At 44.3% G+C, this 25,791-nt stretch overlaps 1 protein-coding gene across 1 annotated transcript in view; it reads right to left on the reverse strand.

The window, feature by feature from the left end:
- The window catches only part of sema6bb (sema domain, transmembrane domain (TM), and cytoplasmic domain, (semaphorin) 6Bb), a 131,311-nt gene extending 109,104 nt beyond the window's left edge, over positions 1–22,207 (reverse strand). Inside the window, 1 exon segment of the mRNA XM_032524803.1 lies at positions 21,157–22,207. The gene's annotated coding sequence lies outside the window, so the exon portion shown is untranslated.
- Between the last annotated feature and the right edge of the window lie 3,584 nt (positions 22,208–25,791).

Below are 25,791 nucleotides of genomic sequence, written 5' to 3' on the forward strand. Positions count from 1 at the left end.
TTGCTTGCCTCCCAGCATCAAAACAGCTCATATGCATGCAGAGCAGTGGCAGACGCCGGATTAAGTGAGCAGATTTGGACCCAAGGTGCCGTTTGATAGGTCGATTAGGACGGCTAAGGCCTGTAGGAAAAGGCCCCCGTTTAGCATCATTTCGGCAGGCGGTTTTTAAATCAAATACATGATGTCTTTTACAATCTCGCTGCATTCAGTCAATCTGTTTTCTGAGTCGAGACTTCCCAATTGTCGGAGTTAGACGTGCTGTAAATGCCTGATCTTATCTGTAATCCAATTAGTAGAACTCAATCAGGAAGAGTTTACATAACTGCATACATAAAACTCAACCAAAGTTCTATTTTTCCACTCTAAACACGTACGGCAACAGATCATCTACCGTAAGCAGCTTTTCCTCGACAATGGCTTGCTTTCGCTAACTAGATGGGTGGCTTATGGAGCCGAGGCACGTATAAGCATGAGTTGTCCTGCCAACAATAAAATGAAATAGTGGAGCATTTTGGGATAATCTAAACACCGTAAACTCACTTATCACAATGCTATGAAAGGGTGTGTATGTCCAAGTGACACCGGAGTAGTGTTTATTAAAGAAACTGGGCCATATTTAAAAGTACTCACCCCCTTTCAAACTGTTGGAGTGTTTTCATTTCGGCTGTAAATTGCACAGGGACTTAAGGGGCTGGGAGTGTGTACGTGTGTGCATGATACATGGTTGGTAAGTAGAAAGGAGTTCTATAGTGAAGCACCATCTACCAGCCTCTCTCATCTCCCACTGTGAGGGCGAGATGCCATCGCCAGATGCTTCAATGTGTTTGTAAGGAGACATGGAGTTAAGTGAGATCGCAGGAGAGTCAAATAGTCAAACAGCGTCTTTCTGTTTGTCTCTTTTTCGCCTCACTGTGTTGAGATAATTCACAGAGGGCTCTGGTACGCAGATATATAACTATGTGTGTGTGTGAGAGAGAGAGAGAGAGAAAGTGTGAGAAGAGAGAGGCATGGCACCTTTTAAATGTGCTTTTTAGAGCTGGTCTCTAAAGTGAGCCAGCCCACAGTGACAGAGGAGAAGCAAAAAGACTCAGATCTTTTGGATGTCGAGTGTATCTCATTATCAGTCGACACTGTGTACAGTACATTTCTTTATAGACGCGGGGCCGGGCCGTGATCTGTCTACTCGCCACTTGGCAGGCCAAGACATTACGTCTCCACCCGAATGGAAATCAAGCCATTCAAGTGCCGAGACTTTGAGGACCCACTTTTGTCCTCTGTTTTATGCCACTTTAATGTACAGCTGAGAGGGAGACAAGCCAAGGATGGAAGAGAAGAAAACTGTGTGAGAGGAGGAAGCAAGGTCTAGCTGTCTACGGGAGGTGGTGGCTGTGTTTCTGTGCACATTTAATTTGCGACGTAATCTCAATTTTTTTTTTTCCAACATCTTGAAAGCAAGAATAATTATCTGCCTGTGCTTTTTTCCCCCCAAGTCGACTGAAGCCCAGGATGAAGAATTTTACTGCCCAAATGCATCACTGCCGTTTAGATTCAAAGAGACGTAACAAAAGTAAAACTAGTGCAGATGTAAGATGTGAGGAAAAGAAAAAACCCTAAAAGAGCATCAGTCATACCTGTAACAGTCAAAACCTGATCTGAACATAATTTTCATTCATTCAGTCTCACTCTGGAGGTGATTAACACCAAAGCCCTGCAGAATTAACTTGGGAAATGTTTTTTTTTTTTTTAAATGACACCGCTCTCTTAACCGGAGATCCTTTTTGTGCACTGATACACTCAGATGGATGATGGACGGCACGCCCATCCCCTCACCCTTGTCATATCATTACTTAATCCCTCGGTAGCAATTACCTCTGAGGAGAACAAAAGCTGGTGCCAGGCAACTATTACTGACATGGCAGCTCAATGAACAACACAGCCTGCTTTTTTATAAGGCCAATTTGCCAAGCTGCCGCTACAAGACCCGGTGTAATGAAGGGAAATGTTTAGATCTGGAGACACACGCCGCAGTCACGTCTGAAGTGGGGGTGCGTTTTCGAACAGAGGGGCATTGTGGGTCAATGTGGCAAAGATGCATGAATGTGGAGAAGCGAAAAGGGCAGGATGTGGAGGAAAAAAAGGGAACAACAATATAAAGTGTACAGGCAGTGATTAAAAACAGGAAGGCGCTCACACAGAAAGAAGCAGGAGCACGGCAGTAAGGGCACAAGCTAGACCGTCTAAAAGAGCCATTGTGACAGCAATGGACACGGTTTATAATGAGAAGGGACAGGACAAATACGAGGGCAAAGCTAAAATGTCAGGGCGCAGGCGATATACAGGCAAAATGTACACAGCCGTGAAGGGATGAGGGGTCATAGGATGTCTGCAAACTCTGCAGGTTGTGTGCTGGAGTCACCAATGACGACCCCCCCCCCCCCCCCCCCACACCACACACACACACACACACACACAAACAGTAACCTATGTCTCCCAAAACCACAGGATGCTTAAATGCTCATGTAGGAGAGACAGACAGAGAGACGTAAAAATAACAGCAGGTAGACATCTTTTTTGGCATGTCATATTCCTAATTTGCCGACACGAGCGAGAGGAGAAGAATTGAAGTTGAGAAAATATGAAAAATGAAAATTGTAATTAACATAGCAAATTGTTAAAAAGATTGAGACAATTATCTTCTCTAAAAATTAATAAACACACTTGTTGAAAAAGAAAAAGATTGAGACAAAGCGTTTCCTCTCAAACAATTATACGCCGCCTTCCTTCTTTCGCAAAGTGAAAATGAGGCCCCCCCCCCCCCAGGCTGACAGTGAGAACAAATGAGGCGGTGGGGAAGCAGTCGGGGTACGTTAGGGGACGGTGCTGATGTTAATCATTTCCACCACTGGTTTACAAGAACCCAGCATGCTTTGTCTGCCAAGGCTCCCATACCGCATATTTACCGGTACTCATCAACATTCCCCGTCTGCTGCATAAAACCAAAACACCCTCACAAACAAACAGACACACACATACACACACGGAAAGAAACACGTGCACAACAACGTGAGCACACACACATACACACAGGTATATTTCTCCGTGGAATCGCATTCTGTGGGTGGAAATACGTCAGACACGGACCGCAGGGAGCCTCTTATAAATGCACAGCGTGGAGAGAAATGCACAAGAATGAAAATAAGCTATACCTGTATCGAAGAATGAAGGCACATAAAGTAAATGCAGTGACTTATGATTAGGCACATTTCTCATCTTTCCATAACAAAGAAAACGTTCAGATGATACTGAAATTGGTACCTCCCCTCCTTCCTCCCACGGCTGATAAGAGTCTCAGTCTTTGTTGCTGCGAGAAGAGCGAACAGCCTAAAAACTACCTGCAAGAGTTATTGTCTCCGGAGTTTCTCTCATTCCTGCTTATCAGCCTGGAGAGTCAGTTTTAGTCTTATTGGTTAATTAACTATGTGGTGTCTCTAGGCCCTGTCTGAGCGCCGCTAGGTGCCTAGCTCTATCAAGCCTTCCAAGTGTCTCAAGCCCTCTTATCTTCTAGGAGACCGCCCCTGGTCTCAGGAGAGTAATTGCAAAAACAACAGGGGGGAGAGAACATGCACACGCAGAAACAGTTACAAAACATGCAAAGGGGGGGGACGACATTGCTTTCTCCTTAACTCTTGTGTTCTCTATCCTCATACACCACTCCACCACTCGTGTTGCTGTCTCCTCCAATCTCCAGTGGCTTATCATAACATAATGGAGGTTTCCAAGCCTTTCTCCTCTGCTGAAATCGTGTGGCTTCTTCTCTCAAAAGCTCCACTATATCCCTGGCTTGGCCATGGAGAGTAGCATCAACCTTCCTCCAAACTCCAGCAATCTTTCTCATTTATTCCAGCTTATTCTCCTTCTCCACCTCATGCTGTTCTCTACGCTGCTCCAAATTCTTCAATTTGCCCTGCTAGACCTTGGCAAGAAGCAACCGCAGTCTTCCTCCAAACAAACTTCGATTGGCCCACTTCAAGCTCTCACTCACTCTAGGGTCATTTTTTTCTTCCTTTGCTGGCATGTACAAAGTTGCATACTTCCAAATGCACTTAATGGAAATCATGTTGGAAGAGACCCAGGCTCTTCTCCTTTTTGTGCTCTGGCCGACGCCCACAGGGAGAGGAGAGGAGAGGATAGGAGAGGAGATTAGAGGAGAGGAGAGGAGAGCATTTGGAACTCCAGGTCAGCTGGACCGTGAATTAGAAAACACAAACTCGTATACACACAAACACTGTGTCTTGCTTCTTCTGAAAGCACCACTCTGCTCAGCTTTGGTACAAAGTCCCTGTGGAGAGGCAGATAGCTTCTAGTCTTCCTCCAGCTGAACTCACACACTGTAGTAAATGAAGGCCATTACCCCTCATTCACTGTCAGTGACCTGCGACTCACACTGGGATGCTGACGCCTTTACCTGCTACACTCACTCTGTTGACACAATCTAGGTAATTGTTTCTGATAGCATGGGGGTTCTGATAGGTCAATGACGGGAAGACAGAGGTTGGTAAATAGATGACATACTGTAAAAGGAAGGACTTCGGCCGGTGGCCAGGATTGGGGCTGATTCTGACCCTTCACAAATCAAACACAAGTGTGACATTACATAGAGCAAGAACATTCATTTATTTATTATGTGGTCTGAGCAGCTACGCAAACCACTGTTTCCACCCACCAACCGGATTTCATTTAACCAGGATTTGGGGTCAAAGTTTTGTTAAGTTTGTGCAACAAAAAATTGTAATAATAATTGTAAAATAACACACATCCATTGGCATTCCAGCATTGACAGGAAATGGAAGTTATTGTGCATGTCTATTGCTGGAGTTACTGTATATAACTCTCTGATCCTATCGGAACATGGGCAAAAGATCCCAAAATATAACAGTGGTTTTTTTTTTTAGAAATTAAAATTGTAATCATTTACATTCATTCATAAGTGAAGGAGTTTAAGTACCTAGGGGTCTTGTTCGTGAGTGAGGGGACCATGGAGCGTGAGATTGGTCGGAGAATCGGAGCAGCCAGTGCGGTATTACATTCTGTTTATCGCACCGTTGTGACGAAAAGAGAGCTGAGCCAGAAGGCAAAGCTCTCGATCTACCGGGCAATTTTCGTTCCTACTCTCACCTATGGTCATGAAGGCTGGGTCATGACCGAAAGAACAAGATCAAGGGTACAAGCGGCCGAAATGGGTTTCCTCAGGAGGGTGGCTGGCGTCTCCCTTAGAGATAGGGTGAGAAGCTCAGTCATCTGTGAGGAGCTCGGAGTAGAGTCGCTGCTCCTTCGCGTTGAAAGGAGCCAGTTGAGGTGGTTCGGGCATCTGGTAAGGATGCCTCCTGGGCGCCTCCCTAGGGAGGTGTTCCAGGCACGTCCAACTGGGAGGAGACCTCGGGGAAGACCCAGGACTAGGTGGAGAGATTATATCTCCAACCTGGCCTGGGAACGCCTCGGGATCCCCCAGTCGGAGCTGGTTGATGTGGCTCGGGAAAGGGAAGTTTGGGGTCCCCTACTGGAGCTGCTGCCCCCGCGACCCGATACCGGATAAGCGGATGAAGATGGATCATTTACATTCCAGTGTAGCATGTAGTATCCGTAACATGAGTAATACCCTAAATAACACTAATCACAAAATAATTTTGTCATAAACTTAATGAAAACAGATAAATATTTCTGATGACCATCTTTGGACCTCATAATTATTTGTTTCCAATGGTTCCCCATAAAATAAATTGTCATCGTTTCTAATATGAAGGTCTGCAGATATTATAGGGGGGAAGCTTAATTGTGGTCAAGCCTGATCTGATAACATCTAACTTTCCTACAAAAGGCATCAGCCATCCAAAGGAGAGACTTTATTATTGCCCAGTTTAAGCGCCAGTCTGCATTTCACACACCATTACATTAGAGAGGGGTCCAGGGCCATTGGCTTCCTTCTACTGGGATAACAGATCTTTGATGCTTAATGCTCTGGGAAGTATCTCTAGTTTCAGAGAACTCATTTAGGGCCAGATTAAACTATTGCTACTATTATCATGTTTTAATGCATTTGGTTCATTTCTTTGCTTTTCCTTTCCTGTAACGTGATTTTTGAATACTTGGATGGTCTCTTATTTTTAAACTGTTTTATACTTGACTCTTGCTCCTAAATGTGTTCCTGCACTATAAATAAAGATTGACTTGAACTGAATTAAGCAGATGGGATCTCTGCTCTATTTTAGGCCTGTGGTTCATCTAACGATGGGAGGTAGCTGTGGTCTATATTAAGGAACATACTGATTAGGAATATACCAAAACACAGCAAAAAGTCAGGTCCAGAACAATTTCAATTTTGCTTTTCTTGTCTAATATTACAGGGTATTTGTGTTGTGTTCCAGTAATGAATGAAATTATGGCTGTGGTTGGGACAGCGTGATGGCTCTGGGGGTTAGTGTTTTCCTATCTTCTGAAGTCTGTCTGCATTTTTAACAGTCTCTGCACAACATCTAATTATCATAAAAATAAGCTTATACATTAAGTGTTATTACACATTTTTTTTTACCCAATCAAGGGCACCACTTATAGTGCACTTAGAAGACCAAGACAGTCATTTTCTAATTTACACATATTTTCTTGCTTTCTTTCTCAATCAGAGCTGTTTTGTACATTGTACTCTCTCGAGCAATAAACAGAGTTACCTTTAGGCACTTTTTAATGGTCTCTGCAGTGTACATTCAGTCACATAACGTACAAGAAAGGTTAATTAAGTGGGTGATCGAAACCGACAGCAACATCGTGTTAACTCTAACTTCGGCTAAAATCCGTCTCTCTTAAGCATAGAAACGCACTGACACAACACATCACCAGCACAAACACAGCCTCACACACTAAATCATCCTTCTAAATAGGATGCAAATTCATTTCTGCCAGAGAATGAGATGTCAAAGGTACGTGCGCAGCCGTCAGAATGATCTGAGAGACAAGTGACTCAACACGAGTGGGCATTCTGATTTTTCACACTTGTGTGCCAGTAAACACTTTGGCCAGTTGGCTCACGACTGTGGCCTACTCTTTCCAAGTGTATAATCAGTCACATTAATGAGAATGGTAATGTGATGCAGAAGAATAAGTCCAGGTCCTAAGGGTTGACTCTCAGGAGGCCTTGGAAGAAAAAAACGCGCTGCCTTGGCTGTACTCGCTGAGCCTTAAAAAAATAAGCAACACTCTGAGCAAGGCTACTGATTCGCCTGACAACAATAACTAAATGTCCTGACGTATACACAGACTAAAGAACAATATTTTGCCCCTGAAACAACAAAATCAATATTGCTCTCTTGCTGATGTAAGCTGTCGTGAGTGGCTGAAAAAGAGCTATTTTATGCGCGCGCACGCACACACACACACACACACACACACACACACACACACACACACACACACACAACACACACACACACACACACACACACACACAACACACACACACACACACAGAGTACGTTTTCATGATGAAGGTTGAACTTGTGTTTATGAATAAAAGCTCAGGCTATTTCTATAACTAGTCTCCCCTGTGTGTCTCTGTCCCCTGGCATTCAGATGAAGGAGAACTAGTTCACCAAAATACAGCGCTGGCTCTAGGAGAGAGTTCTTCTTTAGGATTCATGACTACATCCACTTACACAGACACTCCTAAGCCTTACGTCTAAATAAAAACCTAAATATCAACTCCTCGGTGAGCGGTTGTCCGTTGAGCTGATTTTAAGCCCGCCTGTGTGTTTGCAAGTCCATGTGCTGAAGCTTGTGTGCGTGCTTTGTTTCTTTATTTAGTTCGATTGGTCTCTCTCTCTCTCTCTCTCGCTCTCTCTCTCACACACAGAATGGCCCGTGCTGAGCATCACCTCTAAGCTTCTGTTTTTGGGTTGGCTTGTTGCCTGGTGTAGCCAGTGGTGCTAAGGCTGCATTAATGAGCCACTGAGCCAGCCTGTGTGTGTGTCTGTGTGTGTGTGTGTGGTGTGTGTGTGTGTGTGTGTGTGTGTGTGTGTGTGTGTGTGTGTGTGTGTGTGTGGGGTGTGTGTGGTGTGATGACTGATGAGTCCTCTGTCCACACACCCCGCTCCCCTCCCCCTGTATCCACAATCCAGGAATCTATTTATTTCATCCAGGTGAGTATCCCAGCAAAAATCGTTGATTGCTGGCAGAGAGGCCTCCTCTAAACACACACACACACACACACACACACACACACACACACACGTTCCACTCATTTCCCTATCTCTTTCACACTTTTACATTGTAATCCTCGCTCATTTGTAATTTTGCTTCTGCATGTTAGCCTCAAGAGAGAGAAACTAATTTCAGGAGTGAAAAGGGATTATCAGATGCAAACGACATCTCCCCACCTCCAGACAAAGATATTGATGTAGACTTTTCACAAGAACAAAAAGAGTCTCAAAGCCTGCTTCAGCCTGGATGGCAACTCTCAAGGAAGAAGCAAGTCAACTGCCACACTGGCAATTACTTCTTATCAGCACCGGGGAACTGACTTGACAATGGCAAGGAAATGCTGAGCTGATGGCCTGAAAACACATGGAGAAGTGACTGTGGAAAGCATAATCAGCTTCCCCTCTTTGCTTTTTGTGAAAGTGACAAATATATAAATATGAAGCGAGGTAGCAGTGGAGGGTGTGTGTGTGTGTGTGTGTGTGTGTGTGTGTGTGTGTGTGTGTGTGTGTGTGTGTGTGTGTGTGTGCGGCGCGCGCGCGCATGTGTGTGTGCATGTGTGTGTGCATGTGTCACATAAAGAGCATTAATCATGGTAGCTGTTCTAACCGAGGAGTGTTATTATATTAATAAAGGCTCCTTACAGCAGCTTGGGCTTTTCTTCTGTGGACTGCCAAACGAATAATCCCCATCACATTTTCACTGGCCTCGTTGAATTAATGCCAGACCAGGCAGAAGACACTGTTATGTTAACCTACCTACCTTCACACACAGGCAGAACCTCACCCTCACACACACACACACACTCTGACACATAAAACCCTGCCTGTTTGACGACTTAACAAACCAAGGAAACCATGGAGACCCTACAGAAGACGAAGAGACGGAGATGAAGATGTTCTCAGCCAGCTGGTTAAAGCCTGCAAGACTGTAAACTAACCATCTGATTAAGATTTAAAAATCAGCAAAGGAAATGAACAAAATGCATCCAATTAAAAGATGAGACGGCAATAAACACTGAGCTTCCAGCAGTTGCTATACCTTAAAAATAGCTCCAGATAGTACATTCACCACTTTCACATCATTTATCCTGTACAGTTATGATCCATGTCACTGCATCTGTCGATTTAACCTTTAATGCCAGAGCCTTCTAACACAGAGATAAGAGGCAGTACGAAAGGTAGACGAACAGACAGAGAAGAGTAATTGGTCCAGATGTCTTTAGGGCCGTAACTTATGAAAGGGGACAGAAATCTGAACTAGAGAGCAAACAGTGGAGCACCTGAGCTTTGAGCCCTCCATTATAGTGTGAGCCTGAAGCTGTCCTATTACGGTATAAGCCCTGCAGAGCTTCAAAGCTACTTTGTTGTGACCGTTAATGGTGCTGGTGACAGCAGAGAGGAACCCTGTGCCAGGTGAAGCGGCCCGAGCCAAAAAACTGAGAGAAAAAGAGTCAAATAAATAAATAAATAGATAAAGACTTTCCACTAGAGAGGAGTGGCACTGTCCAACAGGCAAGTGATAAAAACTAATCCACCTTACTCAAGAATAACTGCCATTATTAACATTTAGCAGGAGTGTTTCTTTATCTATGCCCTCTATGCCTCTACCCCTTTAGGGTAGCATTAAAAACACAGAGTCATCAATAACGTAAAAATTGGGTAGAAAAAAATATAAAAAGCTTCATTATGAGTTAGCAGAATGCTGGGAAGGCAGGAGGCCGATCTGAAAGCTTATTTATTGGCTGCATGTTCCTATGATGATTTGGGTTATTTTGGCCGGGGCCTCTGTTTACTTGCTATTACAGCAACAACATGGCTTTTATGGCTATTCGTCTCCAACATGCAATTCAAGTGGAAAAACCAAGCCAAGGCTTTCCCCTTGTGACAGCATCCTTAATGTTTCATGGTACATGACATATCTCAGGCCTGCAAGAGTTGGCTCTCAGGCATTTTCGGTCTTGTTTATTACTTCAGTTTTGACTCGGGCATCGAGTTTCTCTGTTGTGCTGCTGCTGCTGCTGCTGCTGCTGCAGAGAGCCAGGAGAGAGAACAAGGCTGGTTTTTGAAATGAAACAGACAGAACAAGCAAGGCTATTTATAAGGAGCAAGCGGATAATTGTTGAAAAAGGTTAGAGCAGACACAGCAGGTAACAAGTTAGCCGCGTGTTGATGCACAAAAAAGGGTGTCGCGGCAGGCCGGTGATGATGTCGCCAGGTGAGGACAGGGGCAACAAGAGCAATTGCCACAAGAGTTACAATGTTGAGAAACGTGTTACTCATGAGAAGTCAACTTCAGTGTGAGCCCACATACAAGCAAACTAGAAGCAACACTTTTTGCATGATTAAAAGGCCAACAAGCAGACATTTAAGCCCATAAAATGCTACAGCTCCTATATTTACAAGAGCAGCCAATACACATCTAAAGCTAAAAAATACCTTATGACAGCAACAAACCAATGTCTCAGTTTAAGCAGCAGACAAACCGTACAGTAACATGCTATAATTGGGATAAAACAACTGAGTTCTCAAATGTCAAGGAGGATTAGAGATATGTTTGAAGTATTGTCACATCAAACACACACCAGCATAAACTGGAAAAGGGAATTTTTTAAATAGTTTTTGTGTTTATTTAGACTGCATATACACACACTTCCCACATTGGCAGAGACATACTCACATACTCAGACTAAGACGCACATCATCAGTGTTGGGAAGAATACAGCGAATATGAGCACCAGAATTCTCCAAAACATGTTTAAAATAATGTCAGTTAAATGGACATTTTCGTGGCATCAACACACATTCCAAAAGAAACAGTATTTTGATTATGTACAGTGGCTTGCGTAAGTTTACACACCCATGCTAAAGTTGATTGAAAAGAGGAATAAAAAACATTTTTTGGAAATTGACCCTAATGCCGTAATTCAAAACAAATAAGAAAATCCAACCTTTTAAAGGTCACCAATTTTCTTTGTGAATGAATAATGTATTGTAGATAAATAAATGTCCTTCCGTAAAATACAAGGGAGATAAGTATGCACACCCCTATGTTAAATTCCCATAGAAGCAGGGGGATTTTTATTTATAAAGGCCAGTTATTTCATGGATCCAGGATACTATGCATCCTGATAAGAACATTTATTTATTTACAATACATTATTCATTCACAAAGAAAATTGGTGTCCTTAAAAGGTTGGATTTTCCCCCAAAAATGTACTTAAGGCAGTAAGATCAATTTCCGAAATTTGTTTTTTTATTCCTCTTTTTAATCAACTTTAGCATGGGTGTGTAAACTTATTCCATCCACTGTATGTCCTCATCCACGCCACTCACTAATTTGTACATTTCCTTGCTGAACTTTTTCACTGAAAACACTCAATCCCTTCTGAGTTTCCTAGTCCCCTGATATCCCCTCTACCCGCCTCGCTCAGCAAGCAGAGAAACCAAGCCAGTGAAGCTCAGAGAGCTAAAGGACCATGTTTCATTTGATGACAGAAGCTGATATATGCCTGACAGACTGCCGGACCTTGGGATGTGCTACATGAGTCAAGCACAAAACACTCCTCCGTTGTGCAGATATGCATTTGCACATGCATCCATCATCGCCATGTGGGAGGTGTGTGTGGGCCAGCGTCTGTGTGTCACGCTGGTCCGGGCAAGAAAAAGCCACAGCGCCATGGGACGATGGAAGTGGCCAAGCTGAGGCTTAGGCCGTGGCCTGGATGATGAGGTAGGAGGACGTGGGATAACATGGTCTGATTCTCATGTTTAGAGCAAATCACCGGGGACCGTGAATACACACTAAAGAATCTACTGACGACATATCAGATCAACACACACACAAAAAAAAACCCCTTTCCTGTCTTTTGCCTTCCCCTTCCCATAGAAACAAACGTGTGAGCGAACAAGCGAATGAAAGCAGAGAGTGAAGCCTGGCCTGAGCTCTGAATGTCACAGTCAGTCATTGCAGCCTCCCTCTTAGTGATGCAGACAGAGAGCCATTCTGATTGCCCCACCAGTCAAGCCAAGGGGTGAAAAACATTTACATGCAAATACGAATGACCCACTAGCTACTGTGAGCACGCTAGCTATGGTATTCTGAATGCACAGCAACCACCGAAAAACCCGGCACAGAAGACTTGCCAATCAACAGCTCTATTGTAACAGCACGCAGGATTTAGAAGTAGCTGTTATGTGTGTAGGATATCAATTATTTTTTGCTGTGGTGGGTTATTAGTTTGTGACGGCTATTGTTGCCCCTGCTTGTATCAATTGAAATTAATGTTAATGAATTCCGGCCGTGACATCATGTACTGCATTAACAGATTTGCTGTGAAGGAGCTTAAATCCCTTCTATCATTTCCCCATAACTCCTCCGTATACAGACCGTCTACCAATCCTCACAGAATCCACTCATCTCTGACAGCAGGGCTAATATCAGCCATCCACTTTCAATTTGAACATTTATAAATCGACAACCCACCATGACAAACATGCCTGTCTTCAAACATGATGTCTTCAACATCTGTCACATTGAAGTGGTTAGTACCGGTTTACAGATGGCTGGTGGATTGGCTGGGTTTCCAAGGGTCTCGGACAACAGGAGACCCTGGCTGGATTGGGGACTTGCCTGCTGTCACCAGACCTGTTGCCTCCAGATGGGTGCTGGTCTGATTCTGTGATTCCAGCCTCGTAGACCACACTCTGTCCTCCTCGTCCTCCTCCACTCCTTATTTCATCTTGTCATCTTTTCATCCTGTCATCAAACGTCACCTTCCCTTCATCATTTAATAACAAAGAAAATCCCTATCCTTTTAGTTCTTTAACCTTGACATTCAGCTTTTAGCTCCATGCGATGCAACCCTTTCATCTCATCTCTCACTCATTGGCTCCAGTGTATTGGCTAAAATCCCATCTGTGTGTGTGTGTGTGTGTGTGTGTGTTGTGTGTGTGTGTGTGTGTGTGTGTGTGTGTGTGTGTGTGCGCGCGCGACGCACGCACACATGCTAAGGAGATGAGCAGACGCACTGCACAGCAAGACCTCTTTGATTCAGCACAGCAGACAGACCCTCAGCAAGGCTGTATATTAATTGGTGCTTCGGAGCCGTTAATTTAAGCGAGTACGTTCAAGGGCCCACTTTCTTTCCACTTTCCAACAGCAACAGAAGCTGAACAAGCCTCCTCTCGAGACTCTTCCACTATTTTCCACCTCTCTTTACTTCTCTCTGCTCAATGCCTCTCTATTTCCCCCCCCCACCCACTACCTTACAGTTCAGCTTCACCCATCAACCGTCAACATGTCCCTGCCCCTTCTCGCCTCAGCCGCTCCCTGTTCTCTCTTCACTTCACCATCACAGAGTGAAGAGAGACAGCCGGTCACAGTCTCTGCTCCGTCCCTCCACTTCGCCAACTGCCCCACACCCAGTGCCAGCAAGCCAGAGTTTTCTTTTTGTTTTTTTTCAGCATGAATGACTCCCCCAGGTCACTGAACGCATTAAGCTGTTAATTACCTCAAAGCACAAAACAAGTGGTTGCTTGGCAGCAAAATGAACAGACATTTGTTTTTTTTACAGTCAAAAAACTTAAAACCCAAACACCAAGTAGAGACCACAGCAACAATAGCTGGAGCTGCAGCTGCAGCAGTAAACAATTCTGTCAACAACAGTGACAGACAAAGCCAATGAGAACCTTCTCATTTTATTTTTGTAGCTTCTCTGCGACCATAAAACTACAGGACAGAGCCCTTTGGGCTGGAAGTTCCCCGAAGAAATGAATCAGCTATAAAACAGCAGCAGGGATAATACCAGTCTGGCCCAGAGGGCATGGTTTCTCCAGATTCACGCTGCGCTGATGCGGGAAATGATTCAGGATGTATATGACCAACATCCTCTACGCAATGTCTCCCACCACACAGCAGTTAAACTGAGTCTTATTAGTTATCTGCTTAGCTATCGTAGCAACCTGGCACAGGAAATAAAACTGAGGAGGTGTGCAAAATGTGCATGCTATAATAGAAATAAGTGTTGCTATTTTTAACATGTCAGAGGAGAAAAATAATATAATTGCAGTGTAGGTGCTGGATATGCTGCTCCAGGCATTGGGTGGCTTGTTTCTTTGCTGTAAGTGTGTGTATGTGTGTGTTTGGGTATGTCTGGGAATATGCAAGTGTGAGCCTCAATGTGCCAGTGTGTGTTTGTGTATTCCGGGTGGTATATGGGACCAGCCTGTCGACTCCCTTCCTGACCATGGCCCCTCATTAGTTTCTTCTCTTGTTAACAAACTGGGGCTCTGCTGACATGAGAGTGTGAGCGACAGAGACACGATGATGTGTGGATGTGGTGTTGTAGTGTGTGTGTGTGTGGTGTGTGTGTGTGTGTGTGTGTGTGTGTGTGTGTGTGTGTGTGTGTGTGTGTGTGTGTGTGTGTGTGTGTGGTGCTGTGTGGCTTAATAGCAAGCAAACCGGTCCTGAAGAAAGCTTAGTTCACACACACACTGTTTATCCGTGTCTAGGAAGTAAAAGTTGACGTCTCCATCATGTCTGCCCGCCTTTTCATTCTGTCTCCCGGAGTATCACTCATAGTCCGCTGCCAGCAGGATGAAGTTTATACTCATGGAAATGTCTCTTTTTCACTGCTGCAGAGAATGGAAGAATCCCCAGTGTCTACCTTATTCAGATATAGAACACACACACACACCCCATAGAGGTACAATAAGCCGACATGGAATGCCAGTTTTACCAATGGGAAGAATCTTTATTCGACAGCCACTTGGCCTTTGGTGAGAACAGCTGCATTCTTTGTTCCTGTCATACTGTGCATCCTCAGGCTTGCACAACATGATATCGCTCCAACTTCTCCAAGACATTCTGTCACAGTAAAAGGGCATAGACAAAAAAACATTGAAATCATAGACTTTACAAACTCTGAGGAGAGACTAGCCTGTGGCTGCCAATAAGACGTACCATAAGAGAGAGAGATTTTTTAAAGAAAAATGAAAGAGCTCTTATTATTGATTATATCAGGCTTCCCTCTTTGAACTTTCTCATCTATTCTGGCTACCTTGGCATTGCACTGGGTGTATAAAAGCCATGAGGCAGACAGAGAGATGAGAGTGAAAGGAAGACAGGACTGAAAAAACAAGTGATTAAAAGATAAAAGGGACAGCGCAGATGATTGGGGGGAGCAGCAGTGTGTGATTAAATGGCAGAGGTGGTCCCGTTGGGCTATAGCCCAGATTGCATTTTAATGGCGGGCGGGATGATCCTTGACCCCTTAGTTAGGCCGTGGTAGCACCTTAGTGTAGATCAAACTGCCAGACTTGACGAAGCCTCCTGGAAGGCATTTGGACCTTGAGAATGAGGTGTGTGTGTGTGTGTGTGTGTGTGTGTGTGTTGTGTGTGTGTTGTGTGTGTGTGTGTGTGTGTGGTATACAAGACTCACAGGGTCACGGGCAAACATGTTTATCCTGCTGCCATGGCAATCAGCACTAGCCTTGGCAAATACCAGAAAGTGTGTGTGCTGTGTGGAGTGTGGTGTGTGTGTGTGTGTGTGTGTGTGTGTGTGTGTGTGTGTGTGTGTGTGTGGTGTGTGTGTGTGTGTGTGTGTGTGTAAGAGAGAGAGAGAATGTGTGAAGGGAGGATTTGAAAAGATGAGCTGTGTAATTTAATGTAGGTCTTAAATTCATACATTTCAAAGAGCTGACCTCTCTCTCTCTCTCTCTCCCCCCACCCCCAGTGTGGCTGGCCTGATCCATCATCAGGACCTCCTTTTCACCTTCTCTTTCTCCCAGATCTACATGCTAAGTGGGAACATTGTTACGGTCAATTTGTCCATTCAGGGTCCCAGTGGGCAGTGTCCCTGCCCTGACAGCCTGCAGACAGGGACCACACTGCTTGAGAGGCCTTGACATCAAGGTCCGGAGGGGACGGAGAGAGGGAGGGGCGACAAAAGCAGAGGAGAGGAAAGTGAAGGACAGGAGGGTGGGGATGGGGAGGGGGGGTAGAAACAGGAGAAGAGAGGTAATGAGGGGAGCTGCGGTATGGAGGCAGAATGTGCGAAGGAAAACAAGCAGGGAAGAAAGAATGACAGAGAAGAAAAAAGGAGGCTGGGGTGCCAGGTTTAACAACGGGCCCCCCCCCCCCCCAATGGTATTTCCTACCGGTCTGTCAGACTCAGACTACACTGATCTAGATAGCGACAGTTCTGCTCCCACAATGGACGCTTTTAATATATCTGCCTAAGTTTGGCCTAAACCCAGAGAAATACAACACAGACTGGATAAGCTCAGGGGAGACGAAAGGAAACACAGGTGTTCATACACATACGTTTGGTGCAATATAGAAATGTAATTAGAATCAAATGTATACCCTTATGACTCATTTTTACCAAGGAGAAACTTCAGCCGAAGGGACAATGAAGGCTCTGTTCACACAAATTGCAAGAAATCATACTTTATCACTTACCTCTAGGGGTATGCACTGTTTTCATTGGAAATACTTTCTACCAACAAAATAGTCTTGATGAACCCTGTTGACAGGTTGTGTTGATTAGTAAGAGTAATAGGCGCACTGTTTCTCAAAAGCCATGCTATCATTTTCAAGTCATTCTTAAGGCCGTTTTACGATTCAGCGCAGAATCGACGGTGTACCCCCGCGGACCCCTCTGCGTCTACGCCAGACTCTACGCCGTAGCCTGACGTGCACCTTTTGAAAAATGTTACATTGCATCGCGGCTACACACATTGCTCGGCCGTGGCTCGGTAACGCTGCATATCACCAGACTCGTTTCCTGGTTCGCCCTCACCATAAACAACATGAAATCAAGGAGAGGGTTAACTTTCCCTGCTACAGATTACCCACCGTGTTCAGAAAACACAGGGGATGCACACTGTTTCTCTCACTACGCCTCTAGAGTCACTACTCGCTCCAAAGACAATTGACGTCACTCTCTTCCTCCCTCTATTACCCACTCCCCCCCACACACACACACATACACCAATGCACAAGTAAACAAAGTGTGAAATGTACCACGATGCTAAGAAACCCGTTCAAACCCGACACAGAACTCCGGAAGGGTCAAGGACGCTATAGGAGCGACGGCGTAGAGTTTATGCACAACTCATAATTCTATGAGTACCACAACTGAAATTCCATTCATCTCCATTGTATTGGCGTGACGGGAGAAATCACAGAGAAAAGCACAACTATCCCGCATGGTTAGATATTGCACCACTCAATGCAGAAAATGACAAATTACGTTGGATTTTACTGAGCCTTTAACTTAGGTTAGTTAGAGACTTAGGTTATCAAAAACACAGACTAACTGCTCTACCCCAGCAGTTTAGCAACGCATTGGCGTAGAGTTTATCTCCAAGTACAGGTCAATCCCAAAACACTGGATCCTACTTTTCCCACAATGCATCTCAATACCCCCTGACCTCCTAAATCCCCACAGAGATAACCCAGGGGATCAAAATTATGATGTGAAAAAAAATCAGTGACGGGCCACTTTAGGTACAAGATAGCAAAGAGGCCACAACATTGATCATAACAGCGGTTGAAGGATTTACTGATAAAAGAACCCCAGCGACATTCCCACTCTCACCCACTCCACCTTGGCTTTAATGCTGAATCCAGGTTTCTACAAATGTTTTTGCAATCAGGTTAAACAAAAGCACATTTTGAAGAGGCATATGTGGTCAGAGCTAGTCTGGGAAAAGCTTTGTCTGACTAATCAACAACTTTTATTTCTACGTTAGAGTTGCCCCGTTCCCACAGGTGTCCCAACCCCCGGCAGGGTGCAGCGGGGGAGGTGGATAAGAGGGACTAAGTCATTGTGTAAAACGCACTGTTATTTTAGCACATAGGGTGCAACACTTGCTCCAAGGCAAGGGGTGCAGAGCGGCTGTTGGCGTCAGAAATGAGGCAGAAACAGGGCACCCATTTAACCGAAGCGACGTGCTAATCACACTTGTATAGGGCACAGACGGACTGACACACACACACACACACCACACACCACACACACACACACACACACACACACACACACACACACACACACACACACACACACACACACACACACACACACACACACACACACACACACACACACACACACAGGAAGGCAATGAGAGGAACAAATGTGCCTTATGTTTCTCTCTGATGGACATAGGCAAACTCTCACTCTGTCTTTCTCCCTTTTCTTAATGGCCTACACACACACAAACAATTCTTCAAACTAATTGCCGATTCAGACTCCGCAGTAAAGACAGCGGGGATCTGTCAAGGGCATGTGTGTACGGTGGGATGTCGCAGATCTCCACAAATTAACTAACTTTATAATAAATCACTGGGCACTGCTAGCCAAGGATTAGCCACGCTCCAGTGGGCAGTTTGTTAAGCTGCGTGAAGAAGCACTGGAGACGGAGAAAACATCGCCAAAAACTGACATCAGCACTGGGACCTTGGAACACTACAAACCCCCCGCCTGGTTTCCTGGGCACACACTTAGCCTTGTTATCTGAGTTCTCCATTGACACAAAATCCTGCTCCTGTATTAGGCTTTAACTTGCAACTATTGCTTATTTTGCCCCCTGTTGGGGTTGTATCCACTAATGACTTCTATAGTGTTTAGGACATCATCTCTAACACCAGGTACACTGCTCCATTGATTGCTTTCCTTATGTTTCCCTTACATGTCATCTCGCACCCTACTGAGAAATCTCTTTTGGCAAGAGTAGGGCTTCCTACAGTCTGGTTATTTATATAATGACTGAGAAAGCGTGTATCTCTTCTCCCCTGCCTGCAGAAAGAAAGTCAACTCATTTGAGCAAGCTTGTTATAAAATCTTGTTATGAAATATCATAACTAAAGCAACTTTAAAAACTGTTAGAGGCTTAAATCTTGTCTTAGTGCTAATATTTCTGTAGTGGTTACAGTGCAGCAGCTCCAAGTCTGCCTCTTGGTAATTTTGGTTCCCAAATCTTGTTCTCAAGAGAGAAGTGTGCTGCACAATTTTTATTATTATTTCTAGGTAGATTTTTACTCAAAACATTCTAAAAAATGACTTGAAGCACTTGCAAAATGATTCTGTTATCAACTCTTAAGTGTTTTGTCCTTGTGCAAACAAAAACTAGATACGGTGCAACAAGAAGATCAGAGTTCGTATCAGACAGGTATTTCCTCTGTTGTCTTCATTCCCTTTGGTAGCGCGTCTCTTGTAATTACTGGTGGCGTGATGTCAGCACATGCGAGAAGAGGGCTCCACTCCTCCACTGTCGTGCCAAAGAAGCAGCAACACTCGTGATGATGAGACAATATCTACTTTATGATCATTTTTCCTTTCATGTTTCAGCTCAACTTCTTTCTTTTTTACCTCCTACTGTGGCTCCCTAGTTTGCACTATTGTTTCTGTATAAAGGAAAGAAAAAAGGTCTGAAATATATTGTGGTGCAGGACATAACCCCTGGGTGGTGTATCTGAGCAGAAGGGAGGAAGGATCTCTGTGTAACCTGTGGCAGAGTGTGTGACAGCCCAGAGAACGGGGAATTAAAGAGGCTCTTGTCCTCCAAGGCTGATTGACACAGCCAGAGCGACAGAAAGGTTTGTGGAGGTGCTGGTATTCCCTTGGCTATGTCTACCTTTGCACTGGACAAGGGGCACTGTCTCACTTTCTTTAGATGTGTCTTTCTCCTCCTGCTCTCCCTCACTCACACCACACACACACACCACCACACACACACACACACACACACACACACACACACACACACACACACACACACACACACACACACACCACACACGTGCACGCACCCACACACACACACTAGGGCTCATTATAGGAATGCTGTGACCCTTGGGGACTTCACTTACTTCTCTGTCTCTCTTTCCAGTCCACAAAACCTGGTGTCGGACAAAAGGAATGCTGAAAGGAAATTTGAATTTGAAACAGGGGCCACAACAAAAACATGCAGCTCCCAAATGGAAAAACTTTGGAAGACTTGGAGCCAGCTATTGAGAGGTAGCGGTCCACGCACAAAGAGCAAAAATGGGATTCTGAAACTATCCAGCCAACTAGCTAAATGTACTGTAAAGATAGCAGATACTGCAGAGGGAGAGGGAGGGATGAGCAGAGATTGAAGGCATGAGCATTGGACACCAGGGGCCCAGCGGGTAGGACTGTAGAACACACACAACCCCGATTACACACAAACACACAACACACAAACAGTGAAAAAGACACAAAGAGAGTAGCACATTTTGGCCAATCCCTTCCTCAGTCTCGGCTTCCACAGTTCTGCAACTCACTGGATTGGAAAATTAGGTTTTCTAGTTACCCTTTAAATCAATTGTAATGTAAAAAAAAAAAAAAAAAATGCTAAATCCATCCCGACACAATACAAGTCCCAGATTTCTCATATTAAACAGCTCCTTGTGGAAAACCGGTTTGGTTAAGGTGGGTATTTGACACTGATTTATATTGGCAGTAGCTGTATGATGTCTAGTGACAAATAATCTTGGTCAATACAACTACATAACTGTCAGCCATTTCCGATCACAATATCTGAGTCGTGTCGATATCCAATCAATAGACGGATGGAGAAGCGCTTCTTCAGGCTCCGGACAGCTGAGAGAGCTGCTTGTTTTGTGCGTGGCTGCAAGCTACGCAGTATGAAATTGAGAATTATACAATAAAATCCTACTGTAAAGCCAGGATCCTAAGCATTAGGGACACACATCTGCTCGGCATTGTGTATTGTTCGTTTGAACCAATTCACACAATTCAATTCCTATTCCATTGCCAATACAATGTTTCCAAAGCATCAAGGCGCGACAGAGCCTTGTGCCCCCAGAGCGCACCACCACCACAACAGACCTCCACACCGGACAGCTCGGGTCACTTACCTCTGGTTTTACGGGGGAAGGTGCCGCCGAGCAACGGCAGTATGAGTCGATTGTAAGACCCGGTGGATACAAGAAAAAAAAATCCGAGAGTGATCAGAAGAGAGAGGAGGCTCGTTAGTGCGTTACCAGATCCTGTGACGGTTCTTTGCAAACTACTCCTCCCTGTCGCACCTGTCTCTGGCAAAAATTGATCCCGTACGCCGGCCTGACACCCCTAAGACAACTGTCTCAGGGGTTGTGTGTCCGTGCCCTCCCCCCCAACCCTGCTCTATTTCAACACACACATACACGCACACACGGCACCACCTGTCCCCGGTGCAAAACAGCCCACAAAGAGCTTCTATGTCGCGCAACGACACATGGCATTCCCCGTTAGTCTCTGCAGCAATACTCCCTCGCAGACAGCCGTCCGAGATCCCCAAGTAATCTGGAAAGACTGGGAGCAGTGAATGATGAAAAGGAGAACGCAATAATAACCGATCCAGCACCACCACTGGCACCAAACCAGCTGCAACGTTTGGAAATGAGGCTACATCTGCCGCTCTCGTTGCTCGCCCAGTTGTTTTATCAATCTTCCGTCCCCACAATAGTTGGTCTATTTCGCCGCTGCGCACCACTGCTGCTCTGTCATTGCTGCGTCTTTTCCACCTCGGGTCCCGCTGAAAGGAAATACTGTCCCTCTGTCCGCTTATGCTCCCCACTTGCACACAGAGCCAGGCTCAGGATCCAGCGCACGGCAAAGTCCCATTCATCGGTTTATTAAAATAGTTCCTGTTCCTTGGGGCTGCGCTCAGGAGCGTTGGGAAGGTGGGAGGACCACGGCGTTTGTCTTCTAGCGGTTGTGTGAGCTACAGCATCTCCAGCACTGCTCCCTGCTGTCATCCACAAGAGACACCAAAAGCCTGTTAGTGCCAAAACCTGAAGCAGAGTTATGCGGCGACTGGAATGGAATTGATTAATGGCTAATTGGGTTTCACTTTTGCGCCGTCATGTAAAAAATTAAAAAAATACCTCCCTTGATGTCAAGGTCAAGCCACTCATGGCTTATTGTCTGTCGACTGTATTTCATGGTGGCAGGATGAAAAGTGAATTTTGTCATCTTGTTAGACACGTCAAACACAGAGCGGAGGGTGAACTTTATTCCAAGGAAGCTTTACCGAAAGGACAAACAGCACATGGTTTAGAAAAGGTCTGAAATTGTGCTGATGTTAAAGTAAGACCACAATGAAGCACCTTTCTGACAAAAGTGATTTTTTTTTTTTTTAGCTTTCATTTCTGGAGAATCAGGATTTTGCCGTGATGCAAAGTAGACAGGGAAAGGAAGTGGATCCAAATTAGAAGTTATGATACATTTGGAATAAACAGAAGCTAGTGGTCTTATCAAGCCACTTTTAAAAAAAAACAACCTAGACAAGTCACTAATGAGCAACTATAGGCCAATATCAAACCTTCCGTTTTTAAGTAAAATCATTGAAAAAGTAGTCTTTCAACAACTCAACCATTTCTTGTCACTAAGCAACAGTTTTGATACCTTTCAGTCGGGTTTCCGACCACACCACAGCACTGAAACGGCTCTTGTCAAAGTCTTTAATGACATCCACCTTAACACAGATAGTGGCAAAATTTCAATCTTAGTATTACTTGATCTCAGTGCTGCATTTGACACGGTCGACCATGACATATTACTAGACCGATTGGAAAACTGGGTAGGACTTTCTGGCTTAGTACTAAACTGGTTTGAATCCTACCTAAAGAATAGGGATTACTTTGTGTCAATAGGTAATTATACATCTGAGCGTACACATATGACGTGCGGAGTTCCGCAAGGCTCCATTCTGGGGCCTCTTCTGTTTAACATCTACATGCTTCCACTGGCTCAGATTATGGAGAAAAACAAAATAAGTTACCATAGTTATGCGGATGACCACACAAATTTACATAACCTTATCGCCAGGGGACTATAGTCAAATACAAAAACTGACTAACTGCATCAAACAAATTAACGATGGATGTGCCAGAACTTTCTGAATTAAATGAAGGAAAAACTGAGGTAGTTGTTTTTGGAAAAAAGAGGAACGATTAAAAGTCTGCGCTCAGCTTCAAACAACAATGTTAAAAAACAGACAAAGCCAGAAATCTGGGTGTAGTCATGGACTCAGACCTGAACTTAACAGCCACATTAAGACCATTACAAAGTCAGCCTACTATCACTAAAGAACATATCAAGGGTTAAAGGACTTATGTGTCAACAGGACTTGGAAAAACTGGTCCATGCTTTCATCTTCAGTAGACTTGACTACTGTAACGGGGTTTTTACAGGTCTCCCTAAAAATCAATCAGACAGCTGCAGCTGATTCAGAACGCTGCTGCTCGAGTCCTCACTAAGACCAAGAGACTGGATCACATCACTCCAGTTCTGAAGTCTTACACTGGCTTCCTGTGTCTCAAAGAATGATTTCAAAGTACTCTTGCTAGTTTATAAATCCCTTAACGGTTTAGGTCCAAAATACATTTCTGATCTGCTACTACACTATGACCCCCCCAGACCTCTCAGGTCATCTGGACAGGTCTACTTTTCGTCCCCAGAGTCAGAACTAAACCAGGGTGAAGCAGCTTTCAGTTTCTATGCTCCTCATATCTGGAATAACTCCCAGAAACCTGCAGATCCGCTGCTACTCTCAGTTCTTTTAAATCAAGGCTGAAGACCTTTCTTTTGATGCTGCCTTTCTTTAAATTAATGCTCATTTCTTTCTTATGCTGCACTGTAACTTTTATTCTGTGTTTTATGTGTCCTAATGTTTCTATTTGTTTTTAACTGTCTATTCATGTGTCTTATTGATTTTTAATGCTTATGACTTTTAACTGTTTGTACTTGTGTTTTATCTGTTTTAATGATTTGTGTAAAGCACTTTGAATTGCCCTGTTGCTGAAATGTGCTATACAAATAAAGCTGCCTGCCTTGCCTTGCCTTATGTGAAAAAGTAGTTTCCAAACCTACTTTAGGCCTACTTTTGTTTCTATGTTAAATTTTAATAAAGTGCTCATTTTATGCTTTTTTCCCTTTCCTTTATTGTGTTATATATCTTTTTTGTGCATGTTATAGGTTTACAAATGGCGTTTTTCCACTGCATGGAATCTACTCGACTCGCCTTGACTTTACTTGCCTTTTTAGGTTTTCCTTTACAAAAAAATCCCCGGTACCTGCTAATAGGTACTTTTTGTATTACTACCTCAGTCGAGGTTCCAAGCGAGCTGAGGCGGTACCAAAAGGGGACGTGAAAACCTGCAGACTACTGATTGGTCGGAGAGAATAGTCACTAATCACTGAGTCATCACTGCTAGCAACAGATGGGGGGGCGGGGTCTTGAACAAACCTGCCGTGTTTACCGAGCGTTTTTGGTTCATTCGAAACTAATTTGCCTTCTGGCTGTGGAAACACGCCGAGAATCAAAAACAACTCACCTTCGACATTCTGTGTGCATTGCGTTAGGTCACGGCAGTTTCCTGCTATGACGACCAGCCCCGGCTCGCCTCACGCATGAGGCGGTCCTAATCTGCAATGAAAAAAGGAGGACGGGACACCGCGGCCGAGGCGAGTCGAGCAGTTACCATTAATAGAAAAATGACGAAAGTGAAAAAGCCCAAAGTCCACCCTAAAGGGACTTACCATCTCCAACAGAAAACACTCAAACTGCTCCAAACAGCTCTATTGTAGTCCAGCCTTTATTTCCGTGATGAACATGCGTCATTTTGTAACAAACGTTATAATGATCACATAGGTCCTAGCGTGCTGCGTCCTCATACTCTGCTTCTGATCAGCTATTTGTCCTTACCTCCTGCGCATGTGCGACTCCCAACAAAGATGGAATAGAAGTGAGATGCCTCACTCTGTAGCTAAAACAGAGAGCTCAACACACAGGGTGAAAAGAGGAGCTGCAGCAATGTGCAGTACAACAAAAATATGTTTTTTGAAAATTAAACAATGTAAACCTATTCATGTACAACTTCTTAATACAATTCTGAACTTGACAATAAGCATAATATGAGCACTTTAAAGCTAGAGTGCGTAGCTTCTGTCTCCCCCATGGGGAATTTCCAAATAATAACAACAAAACTTTTGGTGCATCCACATGGCGCAAACTTTTGGTGATCACGCACCCCCTCCACCCTTCCTCCACAAAGGTGATAGTAGCCAAGGAGGATATGGAGGAATCAAAAAAACATGATGGACTCTTGAGAGGTGGTAATTATCTTTGCTAGATTGTCTGCGCGCGAAAGTTGCCGGACGGCCCAAATTTCCGAACATAGCCATACTGGGAAATACAGAGAAAGCAATGGCTCGGATGTAATGTTCATTCATATAAAAAAGTTACGCACTAAAGCTTTAACTAATTGCAGTAAGCCTAGGCTATTTCTCAAATACTGTGAAGCAACATCAGAGTGGACGATACCAATGACATTAATTGGAAAAATGCAAGCATTACGGAGTTAGCAGAGTGAGAAATGTGTCTAATTGTATCCAATTTCATTATTTGATGCTATATGATTCAGCATAAATATTTCATGGGAAACACAATTCCTGAAAGTCCATTTTTACATAACTCAGTGAACCCTGAAACGTTTTTTCGGCAGCAA

The sequence above is a fragment of the Etheostoma spectabile genome, chromosome 9 (assembly GCF_008692095.1).
Source record: "Etheostoma spectabile isolate EspeVRDwgs_2016 chromosome 9, UIUC_Espe_1.0, whole genome shotgun sequence".
Taxonomy (NCBI): Eukaryota; Metazoa; Chordata; class Actinopteri; order Perciformes; family Percidae; genus Etheostoma; species Etheostoma spectabile.